At 47.9% G+C, this 14589-nt stretch overlaps 1 protein-coding gene across 1 annotated transcript in view; it reads left to right on the plus strand.

Annotated features, from left to right (window-relative positions):
- Positions 1-6: 6 nt before the first annotated feature.
- The window catches only part of EPN2 (epsin 2), a 90344-nt gene continuing 75761 nt past the window's right edge, over positions 7-14589 (plus strand). The window contains exon 1 of the mRNA XM_019633596.1: positions 7-94. The gene's annotated coding sequence lies outside the window, so the exon portion shown is untranslated. The remainder of the gene's footprint in view (positions 95-14589) is intronic.

Consider the following 14589-nt stretch of genomic DNA (forward strand, 5'->3'; position numbering starts at 1 on the left):
GGCTTCGGCGGCTCCGCTGGCTCCCGTCGCTCCCGCCTCCCCGGCGCTACTGGCGGCCGCAGCCACGCACCTGGGCCGGTCCGGAGGAGCGGAGGTGAGCCGGGGCCCGCAGGGCTCGGGGACCAGAGTGGGGCCTCAGGGCGCGGACCCTCCCCCTTTCCCAGGGAACGGACGCCCCCAGAACACTTCCCCAGAGTCACTCCCGCTGCCCAATTTGTCTCCACCTCTGGCGGGACACCCTTCTTTCCAACCAGGCCCCGCCACACGGGTTGGAGCATGGCTCCCTCCGCATCTGGGTCCCACTTTCCGCTGCAAGGACTCCCCCTTGCCCCCCCCCATTTCCCTATCTGGGAGCTAATTTTATATCCTCGGAGTCTAGGGTTCCCCGTATTCCCACCCCAGACCTGGGAGCCACTCCAGGCCCTCACCCTCTCTCTACCTTGAAGCCTGAGATAATCCCTCCCGCCCTTCCCAGAGCACTTTCCGCCCCTCCCTGGGCCAGGCGCCCCTTCCCTCCGGAGCCGAGCCTCATCTCCCTCCCGCCCGGGTGCAGAGCCCAGCCCACGTTCCCTCCAGGAATCGGGGGAGGGGTGCCCTGTGTCCAGGATCCCGGCCCGCCCCGTCTGTCCTTTGGGCTGGAGCGGGGCACCCTTCTCCCCAGGGACCAGGTTCTCCCTCCCCATCCCCACAGCACAGCGGGACGGGGGCGGCAGAGCCAGGCTCCAGCTGCCTTTTGTTCCGCGTGGGATGGCAGAGACCCCACCCGGCGGTCCTGCTTGGCTAATCGGGTGGGCGTATGGGTGCGGGGGGGGGCAGCCTCTTCCTGGAGACCCTTTCTCTCTTTCCCCGTGGGGCAGCTCCCCAGGAGCCGAGCGCGTTGGAGAGGCTGGCCCTTCCTAGAAGAGTCTGTGCCAACAGGTTGTTGTTGTTTTTTTTTGCGACCTGGAGTTGGCCAAGTGGTTTTGCGGGAGGGGCAGTTTGCTTTCCCCAGAAACTTCAGCAGGGGCCTGTGAAAGCCTATTCCTACCCCCAGAGGCTCCGTGTGGGGCCTCTTCACAGTTTTGCTCCCCTAGGACCGCACCTGAAGTCTGTGCTTGAAGATAAGAAGATGGGGCTTAACCATCTTTAGGGTTCATATGGGGAAAACTGAGGCTCAGAGATGCAGTGATTTGCTCAAGGTCACACAGCAACAGGTGTCAGTGCCAGAACTAGAAGCTCGTCTCCAGGGCCCTCTCCATGACATTTTAGAATTGTTTTTTTAGAGAAATGTTCAGGATTATCCCCCCTCCCCCTCATTTCATTGTTAACATTCACTCAGTGGGCAGGAAAAGATGAGAAGTATGAGTTCTTTATTTCCATTTCCAGAAAATGCTCTGTAAAGAAGGGATTGGAATAGGGGTTAAAATGATTTTATTCCTGTTTGTTTTTTTGTTGTTGTTGTTTTAGCTGAGCCATCCTGCCACCTGTTGGCAGCTCAGCGGCAGCTTAGCTTGGGCCGGGACTAGAACCACTGTTGCTCAGAGCTCACACTCTTGAGTGAGCTCTTAACCAACTGAGCCACTCTGCCAGCCCCTAAAATGATTTTAAAGGGTGAATTTTAATTATCCATGCCTTCCTCACCCCTTTTCAACCCCCAAATTACATAAGATAATGAAGATTTGACAGAAAACTTGTGCATCTTATAGCTCTAAATACTAGATGACAGGTGCTGACAAAAATCATATACTGACTGAATCCTGGACAGCAGTGATTGAGTTTGCTCTGATAATTAAGTTTTCATCTGTGTTTAAATGTACATCAAAAAGAACTACAGTTTATTTCTAAATAGTACTTGTTCCAGTGATTGTGTTGGAGAAACCATCAAGATCTTCTCATCTTTTATTTGTATTTCTGTTTTTACATTTTAAAAGCTTATTTGTTTTTTTAGTTTCAATATTGGGTTAGTCATCCTTACCAGCTTCACTGGGCTATTCTTTTGTAAGCATTGAATGAGATACTGGCTATTAAAGAGTTTGGTTAAGTGCAAATTACTGTAAGGCATTAATCAAGACTGCGTCCCACAAATCCCTGGACCAGGAGCAAGTTTGAATAGTCGTGTGGCATGTACTGAGTGCTTCTGGTTTACATAGGCCTTTTGCCTCTCTGACCCCTGAGTTTGGCAGGTGGGGAACTGTCTCCCAGCAATGTATGTTGTGCCAAGCACGTGTGTGAGGTGTGAAGAAATGTAAAACTTGCTAGGTATTTAGGTGCTACCTAGCATGGTGTATGCAGTCTTGAATTGCTCCTTTGTAGCAATTCTCTGTAGAAATAGTTGCTGCTTTATGTTTTCCATAATAAGGTGTGGGTCGAGAGGATTCTGATCCTGCAAAAGTGGTTGAAAAGTTTTGGGAACTCTGATTTGTTTTAATGACTTGGCTTTTCCTGAGGGTAGATTGTGAAGGCTTCTAAGATTTCATTAGGAGGAGTGGCAACTTTCAGTTCTTTGTGGACTAAAGTGCTAAGAGATTCTCATGAATGGGATTGTCATTGTCATACAAGTACTCTTGGAAAGTGCATTAAAGTTTTCAAAGCTTTTTAGCAATTGTTCTCACTATTCCCCAGAGCCTTCCTGTAGTATTGGTGAGGCATGGAGGTCATCATTTTATGGCATGAGTGCTTGGTGACCCTGTGCCTTGGAGAATTCAAAGGGTTTGGATTTGGGGAATTTGAGGTTGGAGAGGATATAAGGAAATTTCTAGTCCTACTCCCTGTTTTCTGCTGGACTTTCAATTCATGTCTTCAGTTTAAACCAACTTGTGTCAAGCCTTTGCCAGCCAACTCCATTGGCATTTGGGCCTCTCTAACTCTGCTCTCTAAGCCTCACCACCCCAGTCTTTTGGAACATGTATCACATTGTTTGTGTATCTGGGCCTCTTGTGACACTGTGACATTTTTGAGACTGGTGGTTGCCCTGTCTTTCTTTACTTCTCCAGCATCTAGCTCAGTCTCTAACTGAGCACATGGTAGGTGCTCAGTTAGGGTCTTGGGGTGTGAATAAGGAGTCCTGGAGGCAGGGGAACAAACTTATTGATCTCTTACTATAGGCTCCACTGTTCTGTCTTGTTTTTGCAAAAACCACTGCTGTTGGTCCAGCAGTCATATGTCAATCACGAGGATATTATTCCCCTTCTGCAGATGAGGGAACTGTGAGACCCAGGTGTTTAAGTCATGTGCTCACGTTCACACACCCAAGGATTTGAACAGGTCTGCTGGATTCCAAAATAGTATTATACTTGTTACCTCATTTGAAAAACTGAGTCTCACAGGGGTGAATACTTGCTGAAGCCCTACTGCAAATTGCCAATGGACTGAGTACTCTGAGATGATGTAATTAAGATTGGTGAGGCTGTTTTTGTCAGATGTATTGTGAAATGACTGTTTACATCCATCTGTTGAGATTTTGGAAAGTGACAAACTTTCTGATAAGTTTGTCAGTGGAACTTTTTTTGGTTTTAATTAGCTTGTCCAAAGTGTTTAAAAATAGAAACTTAGAAAACAAATACAGTGAAGTAAGGGTACATGTGGTTAAGTGAATGTATTCAGTGGCACCCAGCCATGAACCATACCTACTTGTTTGACCATACCTACTTTTCAGTCAGGCAATTAAGTTTTTGATGTCTCGAAATGCAAACCCGTTTCAGCAACCTTTTTTTTTTTAAAACATAAAATTTTATTTTGTCTTCATATCGATGTATAACATAGGGATCACCATCCATTTGTGAGTGGAAAACCTGAGGTACAGAGAGGTTAGGTAACCTTTGAGGAACTTTGAGGAGTCACACGCAGGTCTGTGTGATTCCTAAACCTGGTTTCTGCCTACTCCACCAGCTCCTGTAGGAAGCCCCACAGTATAGTAGCTACTCATTTAAATTACAGGGTAAACTCGTGATCTGAAAGTCACCACCAAGTTTATTTAGAAGGCTGGGAATTGTGAATGAGGAGATTTCTGTCGTTCTCCTAAATCTTAGGATCTGTGAAAGCACTTGCTGTCAAGAATTTAGTGGACTGCTTGAACTGACAGATATTAGACTTAGGGTTTGATTTAAAAAAAAAAAAAAAAAGACTTGCCTCTTTTGAACCAGATCTGCAACATTGTTAAAATGCTCCCTGTTCATTGTGGCTTCTTTCTGGTGACTCATTGTCAGCATTCCCAAGGACTAGAGCCTGCTTTGTGCCTGGGCATGGAAAAGTCTCCCTGTTGGTCCTGGTCTAGGCAGTGCCTAGGCTGCACTTTCAAGCCCTCTGGAGACGGAACAGGTAATTTATTGTAATTCTTCTATTCGGAGCAGTGCTAGGAGTTGGGTGCACATAGGACTGTAAATGCAGGGACTCCCCATGTTCTCTTGATGGCAGCCTGACTGGTAAGTGGATCAGGGAAAGGCAGGCTCATCCTGAGGAATGGCTGGCCATCTAGGGCTGATGCATGATGTGGATTTAAAAGCATCTATAATTAATCACTTCTCAGTGCAGGCTTTATCCTTCTCACTCCCACCTCTCTTAAGGCAGTGTCATTGTATCCTTGTGGCTCAGTAGCTGAGAGCACCAAATGGTACAGACAATTTGGCTACAAAGGCCATGTGACAAATAGCTTTGGAATCTGATGTGGTACATATTGGCCTCCTGGCTCTGGGGCCTTGGGCATTTTAATGACTGAGCTTTGGTTTCCTCATCTCTAAAGTGGGGCTAATAACCATTTGACAGCAAAGCAGCGGTGTTTCTGACTCCAGGGCACTTCACAGTCACCCAGAGTCTGTTAGACACATTGCTGGGCTCCACCCCTAGAGTTTCTGGTTCAGTAGGTCTGGGGTGAGGCCTGAGAGTGTGCATTTCCAACCAGTTTCCAGAGGCTGCTGATGCTACTGGCCTGGGGACCAGATCTGGGAGCCCTGGCCCAGAGGACTGAAGGAGAAGGTGTGTAAGGGGTCAGCATGGGCTGGCTGGCTGTGCAGGAGAAACTCAAAGCAGCAGTTCCTTTTCTGCCTCTGACGTGCTTCTGAGCACTGCTCAGAAGATGGTGGCATGACACTGGAAAGGGAATTGGGTTTCTCAAAGAGATATTTTCACTTTGTCCTTAACATGATTATAGTTTGGACAGTGGTCACAGGCAGTATCACTGTGTGGGTCATTCGGCATGTTTTCCTTAATGAAGGGAATGTAAGGCGTCAGTGCCCTTCGAAGAGGCAGCACATCTAAGACCCTGTTTGAAAAGCCAGTTCATTCCCACACACCAAGCAAGATGTTCACTGTCAAGCTTTTCAGAAATGCAGCTGGAAAAGGGCAGGGGGAGTGGTGTTGGTCACTGAGCAGACTCCTGCAGGGTCATTAGGGATGGCCACTGATGTTAATGGAACTCACTCCTCCCCCTCCAACAATTCAGATGGATTTGATATTCTTTAGTGTTCAGAGTTTGGCAGAACTTTTTTCTCTTCCAGTGGTAATTATCAGCTTGTTCATTGAGACCATCCACGTGGGTGTGGGTGTGTGAGCTCTGATGGATTTTGTCTCCTGTTCCTTTGTGCACAGTATTTAATTGCCATCATGATTCGTCAAGGCCTGTCACCATTTCTCTTTTCTGCATACGCAAAAACTAAGGTTCAGAGGGGTTCAGCCACCTGCCCCAGGCCGCACAGTGAGTGCCCCAGCTGGCATTTGTTATTGCCCGTGGCAGTTTCAGAACCACATTATTTCCACTCCCTCACTTGTAGCCTTTCCAGGTGCTCCCATTGCCTCACTGCACCCTCACAGCAACCCTGGGAGGCAGGCATTTTACAGATGAGTAAGCTGAGGCTCAGGGGGACCAAACCTGTTCACATGCACCCACCCTGAAGTCACTCCCACGCCTGTGATTTTGGAGCCTCACAAAACTGTTTCTATGACAACACCTCACCCCCCTGTCCAGGGTCACAGGAATAAATTCCAAGACCTCAAGCTTCCTAGATGAGTACAACAGGGACCTGGGGGGAACCCAGCTGGGTTGGCTGGGAGGAAGTCTGTGTGGGATGGTAAGGGTTTTTGTGTTGGTAAAGCTCTGTTAAAATAACTGCCCAAATAGCTCTTTAAGGAAAGGGGCCATTTCTTTTGGCTCTGTAATCCTGAAACTCTGCACATTTGTTCTATAAACATGACACATGGGAATTAAGGACTAAAAATCCTCTGGTCATGCTGTTGTAACATGATCAGATTCATACAGAAGAACTTGATAGTCTTAAACAGTTACATGTAAATAAAAATAGGCAGCATCTCCTTCCTCAGTAGGCAATTAACACATGACTGCTAGCAGATGCAGATGGGTAATTTTTCTGGTCTTACAGTGTAAGAGGAGGCTGGGGTGTGATCACTTTCCCAAGGTTTGATAATTGCCTGCAGCTCCCGAGTCAAGGGATGGTAAACAGCTATGTGTCAGTACCTGCCCTGTGCTCCTCGGAGGCCCTGGAGGTTTGGACTCGAATGTGCTGTTTTGTAAACTCTTAAGACTCTGAGGTGAATAAATCATGAGAGCTAAGAGTTGCTATTCAAAGTCTGTCCCCTTCTCTGCCCTTCCTTCCAAATAGTCATAGCAGTAAAGGAATACTGACAGGCTAGAAAGTCACATTTTTATTTGAAAGCGAGTGCCTAATTTTTGATACCCAGAGCTGTCCTGGGGTATAATGACTATACTTTGGATCCCAAAAGTTGGGAAACGTGATCAGAAAAATAATTTTTACGCCACTTTAGGAGAGGCAGTCTGGTTGATGTAGAATTATGAGCATCAAATCAGACAATTTCATGATAGTAGGGCAGAATATTTGAGATCAGTGTCAGCCTGAAACACATGGTCCCTAGAGTCAAAATGATGGATGTAAGTGAAATGCCATGTTTCTTGCCACCAACAACTTAGTCAAATTGAGAAGACAAAGTTAACATTTGTGAGACAATTAGAAATTGGCGGTTTGTTGAGCTGTGATTTTGATTCTTTGTCAGGAGATCAAGAATGAAGAAAAGTCTTAGAAGAGTAAGGGAAGGTGCCAGGGAGAAGGTAGGATTTGAGCTGGACCTCGAAGGACAGCGAACAGTTTTAGGAGCAGAAGGCAGATGGGAAGGCATTTCAGATTGAGGGAACAGCAGGAAGCAAAACTTGGGGGTAGGCTCAGGCCAGCGCCTGCGTGCTGTGCTGTGGGCAGGGGTAATGCAAGGTGTAGGCTCCTGGAGCAGCTCTGCTTAGTGGATGCCTGCTGGGAGCAGTGAAGACTGAGGTGGCCACATGGCCACCTACTCTGATGAGGCTGAGGCCTTAGGATTTGGTGGTGCTGGCAGGGTTTGGGGAGGGGCCTTCTGGCTTGGGCCTTGCAAAGTGGCATAATTTCTGTGGGTGAGGTCCTGGCCAGACTGGCTTCATGAGACTGGATAGGTTGCAATTCCGGAGACAGCACAAGGGTGTGTGTCGAGTGAAGGGAGGCCAGAGTCCGGTTCTGTCTGGGGAGAGGTAAGTACCTCAGGGCCTCAGTGCTGGCTGGGAAGTGTGGATGTGACACCCTATAAGCCTGCAGTTCTTATCCTTGGCTGCACCTGCAGATCACATGGCCTGGAAAGCTTTTTAAAAATGCCTGTGATGGGCCGGCCATGTGGCACGTTGGTTAAGAGTTAGCTTGGGAGCGCCGGCTCTGAGCTGCAGGGCTGTGGTTCAGATCCCACATGTGCCCTCTATGGCTAAGATGGTGAACGACAGCTCGACTTGGAGCTGGGCTGCCATGAGTCGCCGGTGACAGCGTAGGCTGCAGCGGGGCTGCAGTAGGCTGCTGTGAGCTACCTTGAGTGGCTGGTAGCCAGCGTGAGCAGTCGACAGCTGGCATGAGCTGCTGTGAGCTGCCATGAGTGGCTGTCCAGTGGCCAGCGACCGATTGCCTCACCTGGGAAGAGTGCAATAATACCAACATGGGCCAGTGAAGCTGCGTCCTCCACAACTAGACTGAAGAACAAAAGGACGGCAACTTGTCTGTTCCCCTTCCCCGATTCCCCAGTAAAACCTTTAAAAAAAAAAAAAGCCTATGATGGGGCCCCACCCTAGATCATGGAGGAGGAGCCAGTAGTATTTCAGAAGTACTCCAGATGAGTCAAATGGTTTGTGTGGGCTGAGAAACTGAACTGTGTGCTCAGGGGAGCCTCTGGGAGTGTCAGGATTAGAAGATTGGAGAAAATTGGAGCCAGAGAGAGTGAGAAGCCTTTACAGTAATGAGGTATGGGTGCTGGGGAGGGAGGGGGTGGCAGGTGAGGGGCAATCAGATGACTACCTGAGCTGCTGAAGTTTGCCTTAGCAAAGAGTGGGGGCAAGAGGAGAGATTGCCACCTGTTTGGTAACCCTCCTTCAGACTGATTTGTAGCCAGGTCTACAGGGCAGGCCCAGCAGGTTCTTATCTGTTCATTCAAGCCTGCAGCCAGGGTCCTTCTTTTACTCCCAGTTGTCCTGACTACAGCAGACACTGCTTGGAAATTTAAAACTACATTTCCTTAAAGTAATTATATTTAAGATAGGTGTGATTTAGAGTTCCTAATTTAGGCAGAATCACTTTATTAGTTAGAGTAGAAGTGAAGTTTTACTTGGTACATTGAATGCATATCCCATACCATAATTTATAGTAGTTACAGAAGAAAATTTGTTTATAGGCCAATTCATTCAGTCTTTATTTAACGTTTATTGAGCACATATGTATTATGTGCTATAGGTTGGGGATACATAGTGATAAGATGTAAATTCCTGCCCTCAAATAGTTTAGGGTCTGCAGAGAGTGGCTCCTGACAGGACAAGGAATGTCAGTCCCTGGAGAGAGAAGCTTAGGAGGCGGTGTCAGAATGAACCTGGGTGTCAGAGAAGGCTTCAGAGGAAATACTAATGGAAGTAGAGTCTTGCAGGAAAAGTGGGAGTTCTTGGGGCAGAGATAGAAGACTGCAGGCCGAGGGAACAGAGCTGCGTCCAGGTCTGAGGGTGACGTGTCCGGCTCACGCTGAGAAGGAGGAAAGACTGGATACGTGGCAGAGGGCAGGTAGAGAGCAGTGAGATTGGAGTTGGGCTGTGGTTTTCATAGTCTTTTGGTGGTGATTGGGCAGGGCCCCGGGTACTCCATTCTGCCTCTAATCAGAGTAGCTGCGCTCTGATCTGAACATGGGGAACTAAAAAGAGCTCATTCGAAAAGTGTCCCTTTGCTGTTTAAAAAATACCAAAGTGATCTCATTGCAGTGGGTGCTGGGTAGCCGCTGTGAGCAGGAGAGTGCCCTGTGGGTAGCTGGGAAGGGGGGTCTGGAGGCTTCCCAGACACCTGCCAAGCCCTCACCGCTTTCTGTTGGCATGAAAAGGTGGGGTTGAAAAGGATTCTGTTCCATTCTTTCCTCCTAGCCAGTTTCCCAGGTCCCAGGGTAATGTCTCTGCAGTGCAGATGCTGTGGTTAGCAGGGCCCTTGGGAATAGGACTCCTTACAGTCAAGCAGTTCTGTTTTCCAGAAACCCCTGGAGAAGTTTATGACCAGGATGTAAAGGTAAGGGACCTAGGAGTTAACTTGAAATGCGTGTCAGAGTGTGATTGTGTGCCAGGCTCTGTGCTGGGTTCCTAGGAGATGGCCCCAGCCCTCTGCTTCCCTCAGTGTGGACTGGACGAAAGTGGTCCATGCCCGATCCAACCTACAGTGTGTTTTGTTTGGGCTGTACTGTGCCTGTTTTTAAAAATTAAATTTGGTCGCTGTATTAGTTTCCTGTGGCTGCTGTAACAAATGACCACAAACACAGTGGCTTAAAACAGCACAGTTGTATAGGCTAGAAGTTCAACATGGGTCTTAGTAGGCTAAAATCATGCAGTAGCCGGGGCTGCCTTTCTCTGGGGGCTCTAGGGGAGATGTGTTTCCTTGCCTCTTCCAGCTTCTCCATACGCCCACATTCCTTGATTCCTGGCCCCTTCTATCTTGGAAGCCAGCAGTAGCCAGTCCTGCTCTTCTCACATCGTATGTATCACTCTGACACTGACCTGTGCCTCCCGTGTCCACTGTTAAGGGCCCTTGTGATTACCTGAGCCCACTGGATAATCCAGGATCCCTTCTATTTTAAGGTCAGCTGATTAGGAACTTCAGCTCCATCAGCTACGTTAATTCCCCTTTGCCACATAACCAGGATTACGATGTGGACGTCTTTGGGAGGCCATTCTGTCTACCACAGTTGCCAACATGAAAATCAGGAGATCTTACATAGCAATCCAGACTTGCAGCTCCATTGACAAATCAGAACACTTGGCAACTGGGGGCCTGCACTGTTGCCTGGAAACACTGGGTCAGCGCCAGTGTTGGCGTGGTCTCCGGATGGGGTTGCGTGCACCAGTTCTCCAGAGCCTCCACCCTTCCCATGGTGCCCACTCATTTTCCTTAGTTGCGTGGGCCCTGCTCGGGGGACCCAGGGTCTTACACAGAGACCAGTCATGGCAGTGTCCAGTGTTCAGGGTGGTGAGCTTGCTGACTCCCTGTTCAGTGCCCTCCTCCTTGCCCCCGTGCCCCCTTGCTGCCCCCCAGACCCTTGTTCTGTACCCTCCTCTGCCTGGCAGACACCCATCCCTGCTCCATGCCCTCTCTCCTTGACCCGGGGCTCTAAATTCCTGAGCACCTCTGGAATTGCTTGTACCATAACTCCTTGTCTCCTGTCCCCTCCTTTACTGGCACCCAACACTAGTACATTCTGGTGTCTTCCATTTTATGTCTTGCATTGGCATTTGTAAAAGATCAACTCTCATATATCTTTGGAGCAGTATCCATCATGAATCAGGATCACACAACGTTTAATCGGACATCTGCTGTGTACCACATACTTTCTTAGACAAGACGATGGGGAATGAACTGGAGATACCTTCATTGCCTCCCCCTTCCCCAAATCTAATTCTAGAAGAGGGAGGAGAAACAAGAGGCAATTGCAATATTAACCTACTGCATTTAGGGAGGGTCTGGCAGCATCCTGCTTCCTTGGGCCCAGACCTGGAGATGAGCTCTGTCTGTGGTGGTCCGGGATTCTGGGGGTCTGTTAAAGGCCATTTTGGTGAAAGAAAGTTTCCCTCATTTCCAGACATTGCCTAGACCCCAGTTGATAGCTGATTTTGGGGCAGGCATCTCAGGCTCAGGTAGCAGATTGGTTTGCAGTGTGAAAATTAGGCCAGACGCCTTGGTGTGTCACTGACTGGTGGTCTGAACTGGGGCCAGGTTATTTTCTGAGGGCCCCTTTGTGTGGTCCCTTTTGAATGGACCTGCCATGAATGACCCTGCCCTGTGGGGCTCAGGTGGAGGGCACCAGGTTGAGTCACCAGAATTTTGCAGTTTAAGGGCGTCCAGGTCTTTATCCAGCATGTTAAAGATCTTTAGAAACTTGCTTGAAAATGAAGCAAAACTTTTCACTATGGAAGATTTCAAACATATAAAAATAGAATTGTTCAGTGAGCCCTATCACTCAGCTTCAATAATTGTAATCTTGATTTTCCCCTCCCCCCATTTGGTTATTTCAAAGCAAATCCCAGACTTCACTTCAGTGATCAATGCTTCAGTATGTATCTCTTAACAGATATGGACTCTTTGGAAACTTCTTTTTCAGTGAAGACTGACCACCAGCCTCCTGATTCTGATTTTCAAGTGCTCTGAGGTTGAAGCTGATTTTTTTTCAGTTGTGGAATACTCATCTTTATACAAAATCCTGATTTAGGTTGGATTTTTTTTTTTTTTTAGCTGAGCCATCCTGCCACCTGTTGGCAGTTCATCGGCATCTCAGCTCGGGCCAAGAATCGAACCACTGTTGCTCAGAGCTCGCACTCTTGAGCGAGTTCTTAACCAACTGAGCCACTTAGCCGGCCCTAGGTTGGATTTTATTAGCATTTATATTAGGGCAAAAGAAGGACAGTTTTGCTATTTTAATTTTTTTATTGTAAAATATACATATAATTTACAATTTTTAAGTGTAAACTTCAGTGGCATTAAGTGTATTTACAATGTTTGCAGTCATCAGCACTGTTTAGTTCCAGAGCTTTTCATCACCCTGCAAGGAAACCTGTACTCATTTAGCACCCACCACACCCCTCATCCCTTGGTAACCATGATCCGCTTTCAGTCTCTATGGATTTGCCGATGCTGGGCATATCATATAATGAAATCACACAGTATTTGACCCTTTGTGTCTGCTTCTTTCACTTAAGCAGAGTGTTTTCCAGGTTCATCTATGTGGGAGTATGTGTCATTACTTCATCCTTTTTATGGCTGAATAATATTCCACTGTGTGTCTAGACCACACTTTGTTTATCCATTCATATGTGGATGGACGCTTGGGTCATTTCCACCTTTGGCAATTGTGAGTAGTTGCTACTTTATTTTAACTCATCAGTGCGTACTTAGGTGATGTGGTGCATGGATCAAAAAAAAAAGTGTTAGGGCCGGCCAAGTGTCTCAGTTGGTTAAGAGCTCGTTCAAGAGTTTGAGCTCTGAGCAACATGGTCGCCGGTTCGATTCACAGCCCGAGCTGAGCTGCCGCTGAGCTGCCAACAGGTGTCAGGATGGCTCAGCTTAAAAAAAAAAAAATGTCATGTGTGTGGGGTCAAGAGGCTGATTTACTCTCTCTCTTTTTTTCCTTGTGAATTTCTTTTTATAGGGACATAGGGGATGGATGGGGAAATGTCACTGTGTGGGTGGTTATACCCCCACCAGGGTACTGTCCATTCTGATCTTCCTGGGATAGCTTTTGGAGCTTTTTCTATTTTTTGGAGCTGCTGCTCTTGCTGCAAGCAGCCTTTTCAGGTCCACTGCTGAGTGGCTTCTCCTTGGAAGAGTACTTAATACTCTTGGGGACACTCTTGTTTCCTGCCTCTTTAGGGTCACTAATGGATTCCTCTTTGAGGAAAGATTTCTTCCTCTTCATTTCATTGATTTCAACACACACATTTAAAAAGGCCTTACTACCGAAGTGTAATATATGTAACAGAAGCTTATGGTACATAATGTCAATAATGAGGGGCTCGGAGGCCTCTTCTGGTTGTTTTTTGTTTTCTGTGGCTGTGAGGCCTGCTTAACAGGCTGCCATCTGGGGGATGAGCCCTGCCCTTAGACCTGGGAGGCCACAGCCGTGGGTCTGAGGGTGGGCAGTGGCCTGTCTGTGCACTGGCTTCGAGGGAAATGCTTGGTTGTCTCTGGGACCTTGTCCCATCCCAAGTTATGGGGACAGACTTGGTGTTGTTGGTGTTTTCATGACAGCTGAACAGAGGAGCTTGTTATGCTGAATACCATGTCTGTCTTTGCACAGTCAGTAAAATAGTCTGTGCCCTTGTGCTTTGGTGACAGCGTGCTGGAGTGCAGGATGGCAGGTAAGATGCATTATTGTCAGTGTGGGAAATGAAGTGGATTTAATAGCATGTTTCGTATGCAGATACTGATTTTCATTAGTTTATTTCCAATGAGGAGTTAGCGGGGACTCTCATGTAGCCCAGTGCTGACTGGTGGGCGCCCTTCTCGAGGGCAGCTATGTGGGGTAAGTGGCCTTGTTCTACTTCTGAGATGGTTACGGGGGACATGGTGTTGGGGGACATACTCTCCACTGCATCGTACTGGGTGCCCCCTTTTGGAGGGCATGAGGGAGGTGTTCCTCTCAGGTCCTGGGAAAAAAAGAACCTCCTATGACTTCGCTTTATTGCTATCTTGAGACAGTGATCCTCTTTGCTCTGGGCACTAGGAAGCTCAGCTCAGAGTCAACAGTTTGTCCCAGCTCTTGTGTGGCCTGCACTTTGGATTTGATCTTGGCTTCCCCCCCCCCTTCTATTTCCCTATTGCCTGTGTTGTTTCATTTACTTGCTTTTCATTATATCCTCTGGATTTCTGTAAGCCAGTGATTCTCAACTTGTGTACTTCAATCAGAATCACCCGGGGAGATTCTTTTTCATGTCGATGCTTCGTCCCCACCACCCTTATTTTGATGGTGCTGGGATGGGACCTGAGCTAAGAATGCTTCTGAAGCTCCCCAGAGATGCGAAAGTGAGGCTTGGGCTGAGAAGCGGTGCTGTAGGCCATTTCACAGCTTTTTAGGCATAAGGCAGGGATAAATAGATGAAAAAGAGGGAGTCTGGGAGGATAGCCGACCCAAACGACAGTGGTCTGAGTTCAGAGAAGCCAAATAAAGAGGATGATGTAGCTTCCCGTGGTTTTCTTGCTCGTGGAACCAGTGGGGAAGCTCTGAGGGGCTCCCCTTGGCCAGAACCACGGAGGGGGTGGAGGAGCCACAAGGGAGATGCTCTGAAACCTCGGGCCTGCCTTGTGGTGGTACAGATTAATAACAAGGTCTTGTGGGCTAGTTAGGACCCACGTCTCATTCTTGGGACCTAATTTATGCTTACCACCATTTGCTACAAAATGTAACTTATAGGGAAGACCCAGTGTATAAAAGAGAAAATCTAAAACACGGTCCTTGCGGGCCGGCCGAGTGGCTCGTTGGTTAAGAGCTGGCTTGGGACGCCAGAGGGCCCCGGTTCGGATCCCACATATGAGGGCCAGTGACACTGCCCTCTACAGCTAAGATGCTGAA

This window comes from Hipposideros armiger, unplaced genomic scaffold (genome assembly GCF_001890085.2).
Source record: "Hipposideros armiger isolate ML-2016 unplaced genomic scaffold, ASM189008v1 scaffold_1349, whole genome shotgun sequence".
In the NCBI taxonomy this organism is placed as follows: domain Eukaryota; kingdom Metazoa; phylum Chordata; class Mammalia; order Chiroptera; family Hipposideridae; genus Hipposideros; species Hipposideros armiger.